At 40.7% G+C, this 15,634-nt stretch overlaps 1 pseudogene; it reads right to left on the reverse strand.

The window, feature by feature from the left end:
- Positions 1-351: 351 nt before the first annotated feature.
- LOC148149271 (centrosome-associated protein 350-like) overlaps positions 352-15,634 on the reverse strand; it is a 1,440,514-nt pseudogene continuing 1,425,231 nt past the window's right edge.

A 15,634-nucleotide genomic window follows, 5' to 3' on the forward strand; every position in this document is an offset into this window, starting at 1 on the left:
GATATACTTTTTAAAAAGGTAAATGTAGGTGTAAATACAAAAACAAAATTGAATGTGCAAACTTCTTTGAATTCAAGTCTATGCTACAGTTTGGATAAATAAATGGGTTTGGGTTGTATATAAATAGGTCGGGAGAAAGATTGGCACTTCTGGTATCCACATCCTGCCAGTCGGCTGACGCCAGTAAGGATCGATATCCCAAACCAGCTACTTATTGAGGAAATTCTATGCCAGATGTCAAAACTCAATCAGAGAGAGGAGTTCAGAGGCCGAGGTGGATTCTCTTCTGCTCGGGGCATGAGGTTTCGTTTCCTTCTGGAGTCCACAAGTTGGCCGATGGCATGGCCTGTGTTAGGATAACATGAGTTTTAACTGTTGCCCGTGAATCTGATTCAGTACATTTATTGTGTCTTTTATCAGAGCTTCAAAAATATCATCTGCCAACTGCATCTTCACAGAAAGCTCATCCTCATCATAATTCCCCCATTGGGCTTCCTCCTCATAAAGCTCTTGAACCTGCCAGAAAAAAACAGAGGGGGTGTTATTGTTTTTATATCAAGATTTATTTGTTACAGCTCTTTCCTTTCGTACCAAGCAGTGTTTGCCCTGAAATCACTCAGACTTCAGGCCTCCAACTTTCCTTGAGTCCAGTATCACACAAGTGGCCATTCCCACACAGCAGTGGAGCTTGGACAGGAGTTCTGGAGGGCTCACTGTGAGATCAATGGAGAGTCACTAGTTATTCTTGTACAAAACAATACCAAGGCTGGGAAGGTTAAGGAGTGGCTACATAAATTAGGTCTGACCTGAATATTTCCAGCATTTTTTACTTTTATTTGATAAACGAGGCCTGCGTTCTCTTGAGTATTGATGACGAGGGGATGGATCGATAGAAGTGACTGAGATGATTAAATGATTTGACAGCGAAGGAAGTGAGAAACTAATTCCTTTAGCGAGGCATGCCAGAAATAGGGCATGCAGGAAAATAAGACTTAGTTGGTTAGGGGGTGATGTGAAGAAGCCTTTTGTCACACAAACAATACTAAAATAATCGGGTTCCCTCTGGCCTTAAAAACTATTGTGACTGTTACAGCATTTCAATATGAGTGTTGAGAGATATTTGTAAGGTAAAGTAACAGTTAGGAGCAATTAGGAAATCAATATACAGAACTAAGATACAAATCAGCTATGATTAGGAGTACGAGAACAGACTGAAGGGTGCTGCTGGCTTAATCCTGTTCCTACCTGGTTTTGAAGTTGATTCCAACGTCACAACTCCTCAAACCAGTGAGATTAATCACCAATGTTGCCAGTAACACAATAAACGAGTGGAGATGTTTTACTCAGCACGCACAACCAGAAAGGAATACCCACCACAAGGAAAGAGCTGGTGAGTGTAACTGAATTACACGTTGTAGCTTTAGGCTGGCCCTCTGGCCCTCTGCCCTGGTGTAGCTGTGGCCTGACGGTATCTCTACTTGAGCTGATGCAGAGCAGAGACTTTCAACCCTTGCCAAATGGACACACACTGTCAGCTGGAAGTGTTTGATCCAAAGAGGGAAAAAAAGCAATGATTTGATTTTTTTGGCATATCAAGCACCCAATTTTTTAAAACTTCAGTGTTGGGATGCATGCTGCCCCTCCCCATTTCTCCACGGAAAGATATTTTTCTTGAAGTGCTGCAGCCTACGTGTTGAAGGTACTCCCACAGCACTGCAAACTCAGGGATTCCATGAGATTAAACATGTAAACATAAAAGGAAAGGTGATATCTGACCAAGTCAAGGTGGTGGTGTGGCCTGAAGATAACGGTGTTCTTACAGACCTGTTAAACTCATCAATCTGCTGACACATGTTGTGCTGTGACATACCAACACATAGGAAGGACTGGAAAGGTCTGCAAAAACTGTCTTCTAATTTTTCTATACTTTTGATTTTGGACTCAAATGGGAATAAAGCAATTTTAAAACCCAAGGATTGTTCAGGGATTGCTGGCACTTCACAGTAGCAAGTTCCTTAACATGCACTAAGTGCTACTCACACAGTTCAAGCAGTATTAGATGGCTTTCAGACAAGCTGCAGCCAAGGGCTGTGTTCAACGGGAGCTTCAGTCAATAGTAAGTAGCTAACTAGTCACTAGGCCACAGACAAATATCCTTTGGACAAAAACGGAGATTGCCTCCCAGGTAACTGATCAGCTGGGGCTGGATACAAATGAATTGAGAAATCACCAGATCTCCACAAGTTAAGGATCTGTCTCTGCAGTAAAAAGCCTGAAGAAAACCAGCTTCTTTTCCCTTCAGCACTTGCTGTAAGCTGTGACTATTAATTAATAAGTTACAGACTTGTACACGTGTGAACTAGTCACACTGTGCCTTCTGAAAACCAATGGAAGCATCTGGAGAAGGAAGATCAAGGAACAGCATTCTGATCAGCACAAGGATTATCTCAGGAAAAGCCATCAATAGGTAACATTGGAAGTACGTTCCCAGTCTTTCCCTTTATGCAAAACACCCAGTGCACTTTGTCCCTGTCTTTCTGTCTGTGTATGTGTAATGAGGAATGCATGTGGGAGGGGTTGTTAGTTTTAGTTAGTAGTTATATGCCAGTGGTTGGTAATTATTTGCATTTTTTGTAACAAAATGTAACTCTTGTTAAGCAAAGAACCCTGACCTGTACTTACTGTAAAACTGGGTCTAAAAGACAGGGAAGTGAGGAACCAAAAGAGAAAATGCTAGAAAATCTCAGCAGGTCTGGCAGCATCTGTAAGGAGAAAAAAGAGCTGACGTTTCAAGTCTAACTGACTCTTTTCTCTCATTACAGATGCTGTCAGACCCGCTGAGATTTTCCAGCATTTTCTCCTTTGGTTTCCGATTCCTGCATCTGCAGTAATTTGCTTTTATTAGGTAAGTAAGGAATTCAATGTACTTCTGAATTTCTTTGAAACTTTTGTGGCAACTAATGAAAAGCTGGTATTGAGTTTCAGCAAATTACTCCAGCGAGGGCCAAGTTTTCAATTCAGTCAGAAAGTTGAAGCATTTTCTGGACAAATGCAGGATAGCCAGACAGGTAAGCCAAAGACAGATAAAGCCTTTGTCATTTGAAATAATAGAAAATTTAGATGTACGATGAGGTGTTCATAATTGTGATGCAGTGGTACAATATAAAACTGAACAGTTCCTAAACTGAAGCACTTACCAAAATATGGTCCACCCGATCACGTTGTTTGTTGCCAAATTTCTTCAACTTCTGCCAAGCCGTCTTCTGATGTTGCTCTTCGTTCAACCCAAATAACTTTAAAACTTCATTAGAAATGAAGATCTGTGGGTAGAAGCACAGGAGAAATGGCAGCTGTTGCACACACCGTAAGTACAGACCAAACCACCCCCAATCCATTAGCCTTCCCTAAAACTACTCAATGAAGACTTTGATGCTTCGACCTTCTAATTCTTCCCCCATTCTGAATTATGTAAAATTGGATGGAACTCAAAGCATGCTCAATGAAACAAAAATCTGTGAAATGCTTTAAAACTTAATTATAATTGAAATGAATAACAGTAGTGAGATCCAAAAGCACAGACAATACTACTTTAAGGTAACATGCGATGCTCCCAAATTGAGAGAAGGTTTGACATTTTCCCTTGCTTAAGACCTTGGCTGAGAAATGATTAATTATTCACTGATTGATTTACTGCATTTCATAGTTCAGCACTTTGCCTACAGCATCTTCGAAGAAACCTCTGCTTTGTCAAATTCCAAAAATGTTCTGCCTTTAATTGAATGTAGGCAGCGAACTGAAGATCAGCGCTGTGGGAAGTCTCACAATAAATATTGGGGCTGACATGGATTCATACAGCACACCCAGCATTTCAAGAAGGTCAAATCATTCTCAATTTAACAGATGAGTGCTTCAAAGCTATATGACCTAACCACTGACCACTGCCTCACATGGCTCCAGGCAGGAAGATTTTGATAGGTTTCTCGGCTAACACTGTCAAAGGCAAGTAACATGCCCAGAAATGTTGGTGTGTGAAACAGCTCAGACTGAAGATACATTAGAGTCAAGTTATAAAGACAAAACAAAAGAAATGAACAGTCCCAAATTTGCTCTGTGAATGAAAAGCTGATTTACACATGCCCATTCTCAGTCCCTGGCAAAGTGCAACACTTCACAAACTGTGCTCAAAGGGAAGTCAGGCTAGACAATGAGCAGCTTGATGTTGACTTTCGACCGTGGTAAAAAGTTCACATTGCAGTGTTTCAAGTCTGAGTTACTGGGAGAAGTGATCCAGTGTACACTTCAATGTCAGTGCCACAGTAAAATAGAAGTTGCATTGTTGTAATAGTAAAGAACTTGGTCTGCGTGCTGGACAATACTTTGTAACCAATGCTCAAGTCACCCACCTTAACCTCAAATTGTCAAAAACAACTTGCAAACATATATAACTTTTCACACTTGTACCATGATGTTCCCAACCTTTGAAGTATAGCCACTAATTATAATATCGTCAAAAGCTGCAACAAACTTTCACACAGCAAGTTACCACAAATTAGAGAAATGGTTCAGTAAACGTTTAGTCATACAGACTCATGTCGTAGATTGACCAGGACCATGAGGGAGAACTCCACTCCTCTTCAAAGTAGCACTAAAAATCTTTTTTAAAAAACTCTTGCCTAATCAGATAAGAACAAAGGCCACATAAACAAAAACAATTTAAGCCACGTTAAGTTGCATAAGATCTTAGAATACTTTGGTCATTTTTGGAATCTCAACCTCATGCAAATTCTCAAGATATTATCAGGAAAAGAAGTACAAACATGATCACAGATTGAGAAGTTCAACCTTTAAGGCTTTCTTTATCTGAAAGTTATGGAATGACCCATGATTCTAAATTCTAGATTCCAGATCAAGATTCTAGAGAGTTTTAAGAAGGTGAATAATAATCAAATCTTGTATTATCAACCAATGGAAACAGCAATAGAAAGAATGAAACGATAGAGAAGAATTTGAAAAAAAGTACTGAGTGGCTGGAAGGGACACCATATATTATGTAAATAGAAACAGAATCTGCAGATTCTCAGACTGGGCAAAGTTATGACAGATGGGGTTTAATGGATAACAGTATGATGATGATGAGGATGATAAATTAATAATGGGAGAGTACAAACAGTGGAGGAGAAAGGGACTTTGGATTTTTTGGGAAGGGGCAAAATGGTAAATTGAACTCAATACAGTCATCAGGATCGAGATAATGTTTTTAACATGCTCTGTTATACATATCATCAATCAGAGCTGCTGTGGAGCACTCTTCACCCATACCTTTCTTGCTTAACTAAGAAAAAATAATTTTGTTTTCAAATGCAAAATCTGGGTCTCACCTCACAATAAGCTCTTCTGCTGACACTCTCGTCATCCTTCCATTTATAATTCCCAAAGTCTGGGGGTATTTGCAAATCCCCCAGATCATGGCCAAGTTCCTGCCATTTGCACAGCTCCTCAGCCGCTGCATGAACCAATGTCTCAATCTCGACAGCATCTTCAGCAAAAGCAAAGTTAATTTCCCCTTGGATTTTTCTGGTCTGACGTAGTTTCTGTTGAAGATCCACCCAATGGATGTTAACAGGTCTCGTTACAATCAAATTCAACTTGGACACTAACTCTTGGCGACACTTCTCACAACCTGTTCAACAACTTTAATCAAACCTGCTGAACCACTGACAAAGCCTCACGCAATGGACACGCTGACCACTTGGGAGCCACAGTATCACCGAACACATCAATTCCTCAGACCTGCAGTATCACCGTACACACCGGCCGATCACACAGCAGAACTATGTGGGCAGTCAGTAACGGTGAGCATGGTTAGAACCATATTGAGGAAAAAGCCAAAATGAGAAGCTGGAGACTAAAAGCTTGCAAAAGATGTGCATTTGAAAGACAGGAGAGGAATGGGATTTGGAAATGAATTCTGCCATCGGGCTACTATACATGGTCATGATTTAGGTTAACTCTGGAAGCGAAATGAAGACCACAAGAGGTTGAAGGATGATGTTAGACTAAAAGTCACATAGAGAGACAGGGATTCATCATGAAGGGCTTTCTTAAATGTGCAAATTAGATTGGAGATGTTGAAAAATTGGGAGGCAAAGGTCAATTAAGGACAGTCTGATAATTTTCAGAATAAGCGCTCTTTCCAGACTTTTGGAAGTGCTCACATTCATGGAGTATAAGGACAGAAATCTGACCAGAAGAGGATGGAATGGTCAAGTCTCTGGGTGAGAGTTGTGGATGATCAGGCAGGAGGCATGTAACTTTACAGAGACAGGTTTGTGATGAGTAAATGCTGGGTTTACTCGACGCTGGAACATGCTGCTGAGATATAAAGGGTGTGGACCAGCTGAGGATAGCAAATGAGAGGCTGGAGTGGCAAAGGGACACAGCTGGAGAGTCAGAAACAGGCAAACCTGTTGGAGTTGACTTTCCTTTGTTGAATACTTCAGTGGTGTGCAATTTTTTCTGAAAAGCTAGTGACATTCTTTCTCCAATTTAGACAGGTGCAACATGACTGAAGTTACAGACCAATGAAATCAAACTTGCACAGGCATTCAGCACTTACTGTTCAACTTCAGAGATTCCAAAGGAAACTGACAGAACGAGATGTTAACAGACAATCTACCACACCGATACTGACTTAACTCTGGGCTGTCGGCCTCAATTACAGTGACAATACAGTAATAAGCCAAACGAGAGGGAAAACCTCCTGTGACAGAACTCATGTCATCATCCCACCATGCAAGATGGTGGAACTTGCAAAGAAAATTAGATTCTTCCGTGTTAACAAAGTGACCACATAGTCTTGTGTAAACAACGTCCAAGCTCTCTCACTGATTACAACTTTTGTGCTTCTCAACTCTGCAAGTGATATGCAACCACCAGCAGTGAAAGGAATTCAAATCTGAAACTTCAGCCTCCCTGAGAGGGTGAGTGGGAATCTACACTGGGCTATTGTGTCAAGGTACCATTGAGAAAGATGATAATTCCAACATCTGAGCTATGCTGATTAAATGGATCACGGCAGATGGTTGGGAAACGTGATTTCCTTGAATGAATGAGACAGGCAAAATAAAAGGCCAGGTTTACACCTTGCTTCTTCTGCATTAATCCAGACTGATGACATTTACACATCAATACATCACCTCACATGTGCCATGACAATCAGCGATACCAAAGTGCACTTGAAAGTAGTCAGAACTACAGTAAATGCATTACTGTCTCGAAGAGAAAACAAACAAGAAACAGAGGCTAACATTACCTTTCGATTCGGGAATCTTCTTCCTTGCCTCTCTCTTTCCCATGAGCTCCTTGTCCCAAGCAGCCAGAGCCTGATTTTCCATTTACTGGATGGCAGCTTCCTCAGCATCGAGCCGCCGCTTCCACTCCAGCAGCTCCTCTGCATGCCGTCGCCGATGCATCAGCTTCTGCTCCCGTTCAGTGAGGAACCTGATGGACATGCAAGCAGGACGGGGGAGAGAGAGAAAGGAAGTGTCAGCTAGCTGCCGATATTCATTTCTAAAATCGGACATTAACCTGCAGCTCAAAATGTATAATTATTACTTTTTAAATTCAACACTGTTTGGGTTATAGTTTCACAACACAAACAAAATTCAGGGCAAGGTCTCCTTGTACACCTCACACATCGTAGAACATTGCAGCACTACTGCATGTAAATAGGCTCAGAGCAGTTAATCAACACATTCAAAAGGATTTCCTCCAAGTTTGCTGATGCAATATTAGTCAAAACCATCAACATCAATGTGCAATGCTGCTCTTAAAAAAAACTTCAGTCTGACACAGATTTCCCCACCCCACTGCAATTGGTAACCAGGGATTGATACTGGGACATTAGTGAACTGTGATCTCAAAGAAAGCGAGCAAACAAAATTCTGATAGCCTGGTCCTCACAAGTTTAGATAGAGGTTTGAGACAAGTCAGATGCTAAGCCTTCTTGCATTTAGCTCAATTGCATTTCCTATTTACAGTACAGTGTTTTGCAAAGTGGAAAGAATTATGTGTCTTTTTGCCACAGTGGGGGATTTTTATCTTAATTTATCACAGTTGCTGCCTCTCGCTCCCCAAGTCAAATTATTAGCATCTGTAACAAAACAAAGAACTGCAGATGCTGAACATCTGAACCAAAGAAACAAAGTGCTGGAGAAACTCAGCAGGTCTGACAGCATCTGTGAAGAGAAAGAAAGGTTATGTTTTAAGTTCACTAACTCTCTGTCTGAATGAACAACAGGTCACTGGACTTGAAACATATAACGTCTTTTTCACTTCAGTGATGCTGCTGGACCTGAGTTTCGCCAGCACTGCATTTTCTATAAAACTTTATTTATAAAACAGAACGGAAAAATACTAATCTGCAAAAGTGAGTCAAAAGTTACACAAGGATACCTCAGTTTAAAAACAAGATTTAACTCAAAGTAGCATTCCATCTCAAAATGAGCCAAGTTACACCAGTAATAAAGCTCACCCACCCAATTAGGCACTTCAGCACAACATCCTGTAGTGTTGGACACAGCCACCTTTATCAAAGAATGATCACATGTCACAAAATTGTCGGCCGAGAGCATGTCTCTTTAAAGGAGCTGAAAATAAACTCTCAATTTTTACGAGGTTTTTTGATCATACCTAATTGAACACTTAAATCGCAGAGAAAAATCTTTGCTTTTTAAAAAATGTTTGTGGGACACATCCCACATCTTGCTTAAGGTTTGGTTAGGTCTGATCCATAGAGACAAAGGACAAGCAAGCATCACACTTTCCATTCACTTCTACAAAGGGCTAGCATCACATTTCTTCAGGATTTAAAGAATTTTGGAAATTGTTTGTAAAATCAATGATCACACTAAAGAAGTGGACAATAAATGTATGCAATAAGAGTGAAGCCTGCGACAGCAGATTTTTCTTTGGAGGGCAGTGTGCCTGCTTTCCAAATTCTGGGAGCAGATACATTTACAAGCTATATTGGCGTACAGTCAAGTTCCTTACTGAACAGTGACAGGATTGGACAGAGTCGGCATGGATTTAAAAGAGGGGAATCATATTTAGCAAATCTACTGAAATTCTGAGGATCTAATGAGTAGAATTGATAAGGGGCAACCAGTGGGTGTTACTTTGACTTCAGAATGCTTTTGATCAGGTCCCACATAAGAAATTAGCATATAATGTGAGAGATTGGGGGGAGTGTATTTGCATGGACAGAGAGCTAGTTGGCAGACAGGAAACAAAGAGCTGGAATAAACAGGCCATTTTCTGAGTGGCAGCCAGTGACCAGTGAGGTACCGCAGGGATCAGTGGTTCAAACCCAGTTATTTATAATATATACAAATGATTTAGATGAGGGAACTATTACTATTTCTCAGTTTGCGGGTGACACAAAGCTGGGTGGAAGGGGAAACTGTGAGGAGGATGCAGAGATGCTTCAAGTGTGATTTACATAAGTTGAGTGATTGGGAAAATGCATGGCAGATGAAAGATAATTTTGAGAAATGTGAGATTTTTGGTTGCAAAAACAGACAGCGAGATTATCTGAATAGATTAGGAAAGGAAGAGTTACACAAAGGGTGTCTTTGTACACCAGTCACTGAGAGTAAGCATGCAGGTGCAGCAGGTGGTGAAGGCAAATGGTATGTTGACCTTCATGGTGGGGTAGGCCAGAACCAGTGGTCATAGTCTAAAGGATATAGGTTAGGCTATTCAGAACTGAGATAAGGAGAAGTTTCTTCATACAGTGTTGAACCAACAAAAGTCTCTGCCACAAAATGTATTTCAGGACAAAACATTGAATATTTTCAAGGGTTAGATATAGTTCTTAGGGCTAAAGAGATCAAATGGTATGGGGAGAAATTGGGACTAGGGTATGGAGTTGGAGGATCAGTCATGATCATACTGAATGACAGAGCAGGCTCAAGAGGCTTATTATTATCTTGCTTTTCATGTTACTAACAGCAAAAATATACAAATACTTCTAAAACATGTTAATTGCTTATCTGGATCACAAAAGAAAAAGCTTATTCTTTTTTACAGCCTCTTTAAAGGTTTACACAAGCATAATTATTACAAAGTTCCAGTGGTATTTAATTCACCCTGGGAGAACGTGCTAGTTTATATTAGCTTTCCAATATTACAACATTCACACAACGAACATAATTCACACTTCAAATTCTGCAATATTTTTCAATGATTTCACTAATTCTGGGTGAATTTCTTTCAGAAATGTAGTACAGCCGACATGTAATCTAAACATTCACATCACATTGTATAAGACAAAGAGATCTTCAATTAAACTGGATTATCACAAAATACTATTCCATTGCTGCAAAATGACAAAACCTTTTCCTCTCTCATGATTATTTAATGAATAAATATTCAGTTAGATGCAGCGTTCAAAAGAAAATACTATTTAGAACAGGAAAAATTTATAGCATAGTCTCTGCAGATTGTGTACACAGCTGCACTGTACCAAGGGGTATATTTGTGTTACTTGCTTTCATTGAAGATAGTTTCAAGGAATAAGAGTAGTGCCAATGAAACCAGCATTTGTTGCTCATTCCCAATTGCCCTTCAGTGGTGGTATGCTGCCCTCTTGAAGGTACACCCACAGTGCTGTCAGGATGTGTTCCAGGTTTAGTGATATAATTCCAATTCAAAATGTTATGCAGCTTGGAAGGGATTTGGGAGGTGGTAGCATTAGTAAGGGAGCAGTAGCTACCATTGTCTTTAGATGGCGCAGAACATGGGTTTGGACAGTGCTGTAAAAAGAGCCTTGGTTAGTTGCTGTAGTGCATCTCATATCTGGTACACACTGCTGCAAATGTGTGCCATTGAGGAGGAAATCAATGGGTGGAGTGTCAACCAAGTGGGCTGCTTTGCTCAGGACAATGTCAAGCATTTTCCTTGCTATTGGAGCAGTACTCATGCAAGCACATGGAGAGTATTCCATCACACTCCCAAAAAGTGCCTCTCAGGCTTAGGTCAGTTAATCATCGCAGAACACCCAGCTGTTGAGCTGCTCTTGCAGCCAGAGTATTTATGTGGCTGATCCGGTTAAGATCCCAGGTAAGTTACCCTGCCATCAATGCCAAGCCCTTTTCTCTTGAAAACTGAACAGGAAGAAGATGGTATATTAATCCCATAACAGATCCTGTACGGTAGAAATACCAACAGTCAACTTGCAAAAATACTGATCCAAAGCAAAAAGAGGGAGATGTGATTATCTTTTCTGTGGGACTCCACGAAGGAGCTGCAGAAAAGTATTAAAGTAACAAACTTAATTGTGAATGCAGTTTAAAACAAAATAAAAAAGGGGAAATCAAGTTGCTCTGAAGCAAGATTAAATTCAAATTAGAAATCAATACAGAATTCCTGCCACTGCTAAACTCATCCAAAATGCTCCTGAGTTTGTCCAGTTGCTACTAAATGCAGCCCTGAGCACTGAATATTATTTCTTATTGGTACTTTCAATTTTTAACAAAGATTTGAGATCTGACAGCACTATTAAACTGACAGGCATTTTAACAAAAGTAGCTGCATGTAGTTGGAGATACTCATGTCGACTGTGATGGTTACATGCCAATCAAGTTTTCACATCCATAAGACAACCTCATATGTTCACCAAAGACACATTTGCAGTCTTAAAGAGGCACTGCCATCTGAAAGTTCAAGCTTACATTTCAAATTTCAGATTTCTTAAAGCTACATTTATCAAGATGAGTGGGCTGCTAGCTCTGCCAGACTATTTGCGAAAGTCCAATTCAACGTTAAACAGGGTATTGTATCCTGTTAGCATGAGCAGCTCAAGATTGTTTATGTAACTTCAACTTCTTGCTTTCACAGTAATACCCCTTTAAGAGCAGGCTCCAGATTAATTATAAAGTCTGCAGTATATTGCCAACTAGCTGCTTTCTGCATCTATGTGAAGCCACAACTAAGCCCAAGGAATGCACATTTCTCTACACAATTCCTTTCCCTTGACCCTCCACCATCCCCCACATCATCCACATGCATGTGATGAAACAGAGCATGCTCGATCAGTGAGAAGCAGAAGTTGCACAGTACCTGACCAGCTGGTTGCTGATGTACAGCTGGAATTTGGGATGTACGTTGGGAAAACAGACACTGAGAGAAGCCCAGTGATGAGACATAAGGACAGAGAAGTAGTGGTGACAGGAGAGCAATGTTTACAACAAAAGGAGCAAAACAAGAAAAACAAAACAGCTGAGTATCATCCCAAAATTGCTTTATCTTTAGATACTCAAGAAAACCTCACATTATGAAGGAGAAATTACAAATATTCCATCAAAACATTTGTAGCCAACCTCGCGACACCTCTACCTCAACACAACCCCTTCTGCTCGGATTCATTAACTTCAAATGGCAACAGAGCTCATCAAATCCAACCCCAGCTCCAAATCTCTTTCTGACTTAGATAGTGGGAGAATGTCAAGCACTGCCTTCCTAACAGCCCAACCACAGCTTACAAACCCTTGTTTAATGTTGTAATTATTGCTGCCTGCACCACCAACTCTGGCAGTTCATTCCATACATGTGTGAAAAAGTTGCCCCTTAGGAAACTTTAAAATTTTTCCTTTCTTACCTATGCTCTCTAGTTTTTGACTCCACTATCCTGGGAAAAAGATCACGGATATTCACCCTATCCATGCCCCTCATGATTTTATAAACTTTTAAGGTTACCCTTCAGCCTCTCCCGATAGCTCAAACCTTCAACCCTAGCAACATCCTTGTAAATCTTTTCTGAATCCTTTCAAGTTTCACAACACAACAGCACTGAATGCATTATTCCAAAAGTGGCCTCCTGTACAATCATAAAAGGACATGCCAACTCTTATACTCAATGCACTGACCAATAAAGGCAAGCACACCAAACGGTTTCTTCACAACCTTGTCTGACTGAAACTCCGTCTTCAAGGAACTGGGAACCTGCACCCCAAGGTCTCCTTGATCAGCAACACTGCCTAGGGCCTTCCCATTAAGTCCTACCCTGATTTGCCTTACCAAAATGCAGTACCTCACATTTATTTAAATTAATTAGATCAGAAAAAAACATCAGTAGTCTAGCACATCATCCCTATCTAATTATTTATTAAATATGCTAAACCTGAATCAAACCTTGCTTAAACAACACTTGGATACTGTGTGCAGGCTGATCATCATACTATAAATAGAAAAAGGGGAAACTGAAGTGGGTACACAGACAAGATTGACAAGGTTGGTCACAGAAATGTGTGGGTTCACATGTCAGGAAAGGGTTAACAAGCTACATCTCTTTTCTCTGAAAGAAGGCCAAACAGGGACATAATAGAGGTCTTTAAAATGTTGAGAGGGTTCAGCAGACTGGATACAGACAGAATGTTTCCTTTCACAGGGAAGAACATACCTTGAGGCCACAAAGTAGTCACCAAGAAATCCATCAGGGAGATATGGAAGTTCTGCAGAATTGGATTACAACAATGAAGACTGCACAGGGAGTGGTTGAATCAAATATCATCCGGGTGTTTAAGGGGAAGATAGACAAGATTAGAGGGAGAAAGGAATAGAGGGTCAGGGTAATAGATGAGCAAAGGTGACAGGAGTCTCAGGTGGAGCAGTAACACTGATGTGAACTGATTGGAACAAATCATAGAATCCCTCAGTGTGGAAACAGGCCATTTAGCCCATTGAGTCCATAATGACCCTTCGAACAGCATCCCACCCAGACTCACTCCCCTACGCTATCAGTGTAACTCTGCATTTCCCATGGCTAATTCACCTGGCCTGCATATCGCTAGGCACTATGGGCAATTTAGCATGGCCAATCCACCTAACATGTATATTTGTGGACCACGGGAGGAAACCTATGCAGACACGGGGAGAATGTGCCAACTCCACACAGTCACCTGAAGTTAGAATCAAACCCGGGTTCCTGGCACTGTGAGGCAGCAGGCTCGCCATTGAGCCATGGTACTGCCCTAGTAAGACCTGTTTACATCCTCTGTAGTGTACTAAATTGCCTTCATAGGATAAAAAAGCTTACACAATGATGTCAAGCTGATAATTCCACCAGGAAAAACAATTCCTGCAACATTTGCATGTACCTCCAGTTTCCCAACACACTCCACTGAAAGGCAAAGCAAGCTTTGCACTAGTGAAAGTTTTCACATTGCAATCCCATTCTGAGACTGTTACACCAGGGCAATGGGTGTAAGTAAAGAAGATGAGGGTAAGAAAAAAACTCCACTACTTGGAGAGCAGTAGCAGTGAGGCCATATTGATGTTTTGCTGCCCCAGTCACAGGGTCAAACATGACAATACCTCAGGGGGGATAATTAGAAACACCATATGCAGCAAACACACTGTCTTTGAAAAACAGAGTTAAATGGACTTCATATATTTTTCTCTGCTCAGAGCCACTCTGTCTCTCTCTTTCTCACCCTCTCTATAACATCACCAGCTGACAAATGAGATGCTTAGGCTTGCCAGCCTTTCACAGCAATATGCCTTACAAGGAGCCATAAGAGATATTACTTTTCATCCATATGACTGTGCATCTTCTTCAGTTTTTGCATGATGCTGCTGGTCTCACTGCCTGAAGTTGAAACAGAGGAGGGACTCCACGTCTCCGTATCTGTTTGTAGGGGACTGGAAGCGGGGCTCATTTTGGGAACATTCTCCACTCCTGGTTGTTCTGCATCCCGCTGCTCCTGTCGAGTTGGAACCTGAGAGATACCAAGATGGACGCATGGAAAGTTAAAAGGAAACAGCTCCAGAATTAGTAGCAGTGAAACACAGATGAGATTCAAAGACAGGTTTCTGCAACTAAGCAACATCATTTCCTTTCAGGCAGGCAGAGCGTTTCATTAGTTTTGAATTAATTGAGCTTTGAATTAATTGAACATTTTAAAAGTGAGTCTGATTTTTTTGTTTCTTGGGAACGTTTATTCAGGGAAACAGATTAAGGGAGGGAGATGTAAATCAATTATAATAGAAGTAAGTGCAAACAGATGAGGGGTTCAACAACCTAGTCCCATTCCTATGCACATGATCAAGTGCAAAAATGTTTTGACAGCTTTGTAGGATATGCTGATAACAGGTCGGAACCAGATTGCAGGGAGCGAAAGAACAGAAGCACAGATACATTGGGCTGAAAGCTCCATTTCTTGTGTTGTCACTTCTACAGAATGCAGAACAAAACACGATATCGATGAATACAAAGGATGGTATTCTCGGCAGCAGCAGGTATTCCTGCATATACAGCTTTAGGTTGCAGAGATTTGGCCTCGACACAAGGGAACATGTGAACATGTTATCAACTTAATAAAAGTACCGAGGCTTAAGTTGATGTTTCTCAGTGGCAGACAAACCATTCTTACATCTTTTCTGTAAAATATTAAAAGTTTTATTTATATTGTAATGATAATATAGAACAGAAACCTGGCTGATAGCAAGTTTGGATTGAAAGTGATCACCCATCATTCATGCTGCTGAGTAAGTAATTCCTTACTTTAATAGTAACCTTGCATTGAACAGTTCAGGAGTTTGCAAATGGTGGGATACTAACCAACTTGCTCTCCCC

This window comes from Chiloscyllium plagiosum, unplaced genomic scaffold, assembly GCF_037043375.1.
Source record: "Chiloscyllium plagiosum isolate Xiang-an unplaced genomic scaffold, Cpla_swu_hap1 HiC_scaffold_9, whole genome shotgun sequence".
Taxonomy (NCBI): domain Eukaryota; kingdom Metazoa; phylum Chordata; class Chondrichthyes; order Orectolobiformes; family Hemiscylliidae; genus Chiloscyllium; species Chiloscyllium plagiosum.